Raw genomic sequence first — 2,665 nt, forward strand, 5'->3', positions numbered from 1 at the left:
ATTTGTCAATACAACAGGAGGACAATCAACTTTAACCTCTGTGGGTAGATAACTGAATTCCACATCAAACATATTTTGCTATATTTCATAGTCTTCTGAAACCATAACCTTCAACTCTTCAAGAGATGTAGTGGGTTGCAAAGTCAGTAATCTAGCACGTTTTTCTTCATCATCAATAAATCTCCACTCCTTCTTGGCATCCAGTGTCCATACACCACAAGTAACATAGATTTGCATCATAAACAGGTAAGTGAAAGCTTTTGTGGAAGGTGGAAGAGATGGTGACCGATCACGTTAAGGTATAATGTCGATTTTTCTTAATTTGTTTATCTTCTAAATAATTTAGAATACGCATTCTAAAATGTATTAGAACAAATCTAAACAATAATTACGAAATCTTAACCATAAATTAAGAATATTTAAAAAATATTTAAAAATATTCACTTTCCTTATTTAATTTATTTTCTTTCTATTTTTAGGGTATTCTAAGGTTTACAGATTACAAATTCTAAAAATTTCTATGATATATCTTCTACTTGTTTTAGTATATAGGGTAAAACGTAGAAAATGAATTCTGAATTGATGTAGAATGAAGAAAAACGTAGAATACATATTCTTAATTTTGTAGAACATACAAAATTCAGATTCTCAAATTTTTAGAACAAATTTTCCGTCTAAACTTCGTAGAACATTTACAAACTGTAGAATGAACAATCTAAATGTTTCAGAAAGAGAAAAATCGTAGAAAGTCTTTTCTAAACAATTTAGACCATAAATCAACAATTTACAAACTGATTTTTAACACCCAAAACATTTTTTTTTCAAATTTTTTTTTTTCACAGTTGTATACTAACATGGGTTTTCTATTTGTTTATTGGTTCAAACTCCTAAAAATTTCACTATTTCTATTAGTAGGGGTATTTTCGTCACAATTGACAATCTTCAAAAAAAGTGTAGATGGCCAAATTTTTAGAAAAAGATCCTTTATTTATAATTTTCCCTATATTTAACCACAGATTCTATTGTGTTTTGAATCTGAATCATTCTCAAACAAAAAAACAAAAATTTGATTTCCATTTCGTTTTCCAAACCCCATGAGCTTTGATTCTTAACGTAAGAAAAACTTCGATTGATATTTATTTAAATATTATAATTAACATATATATAAACTTAATAAAATTTTTAGTTATTACGAATATGTAAAATTAAAAAAAAAAAATACTATATAATGGGGTTATATAGTAGATGAGTTATAAAGAGGACATATTGGAATCAATAAAATATTACTCCCTATGTTTCACAAAGAGTGTCATTCTAGTCTGATTTTTTTGTTTCAAAATAAGTGTCATTTTAGATTTTCAATGTAAAATTAAGTATAAATTTCCAATTTTAACCAGATATTCATTGAAGAATATCAAGAATAAATTTCAATTTTAAGGGTATAAGAGATATTTTAATATGTTTTCTTAATTTATGTGCAAAGTGCCAAAATGACACTTATTATGAAACAGATGGAGTATTAAATTTGTTTTAATACGGGTTAAATCCTCATTTAATTATTTGTCAACACTACTAATATTAGACTATTTGACATAAAATCAAGTTGATTTAACTACGATTGTGTTAAATAATTAAATCATTAGGAAAAATGAGACTTAATCACAACATATAAATTACTTATTATGTATTTAGATCCCTTATTTTTTGTTATAATAATTAAAAATAAAAAAGAATCTCAAACACTAAACAAAAAAAAATTAAATATAACAAACAAATGGTCATGAGGTGTATTGCGGGTTAAAATATAGTTTCCAAAACTAACATTACTTCAGATTTGTTTCCTAAATATTTTAAATTTTATTCCAACTACAAAGATAGTAGCAATCAATATAGAAATAAAAACTATCATATATTTAACCACAAATTCTATTGTGTTTTGAATCTGAATCATTCTCAAACAAAAAAAAAACAAAAATTTGATTTCCATTTCGTTTTCCAAACCCCATGAGCTTTGATTCTTAACATAAGAAAAACTTTGATTGATATTTATTTAAATATTATAATTAACATATATATATATATATAAACTTAATAAAATTTTTAATTATTACAAATATGTAAAATTTTTTTAAAAAAATACTATATAATGGGGTTATATAGTAGATGAGTTATAAAGAAGACATATTGGAATCAATAAAATATTACTCCCTATGTCTCACAAAGAGTGTCATTCTAGCCTGATTTTTTTGTTTCAAAATAAGTGTCATTTTAGATTTTCAATGTAAAATTAAGTATAAATTTCCAATTTTAACCAGATATTCATTGAAGAATATCAAGAATAAATTTCAATTTTAAGGGTATAAGAGATATTTTAATATGTTTTCTTAATTTATGTGCAAAGTGCCAAAATGACACTTATTATGTAACATATGAGTATTAAATTTGTTTTAATACGGGTTAAATCTTCATTTAATTATTTGTCAACACTACTAATATTAGAATATTTGACATAAAATCAAGTTGATTTAACTACGATTGTGTTAAATAATTAAATCATTAGGAAAAATGAGACTTAATCACAACATATAAATTACTTATTATGTATTTAAATCCCTTATTTTTTGTTATAATAATTAAAAATAAAAAAGAATCTCAAACACTAAAC

This window comes from Camelina sativa, chromosome 12, assembly GCF_000633955.1.
Source record: "Camelina sativa cultivar DH55 chromosome 12, Cs, whole genome shotgun sequence".
NCBI classification, from domain to species: domain Eukaryota; kingdom Viridiplantae; phylum Streptophyta; class Magnoliopsida; order Brassicales; family Brassicaceae; genus Camelina; species Camelina sativa.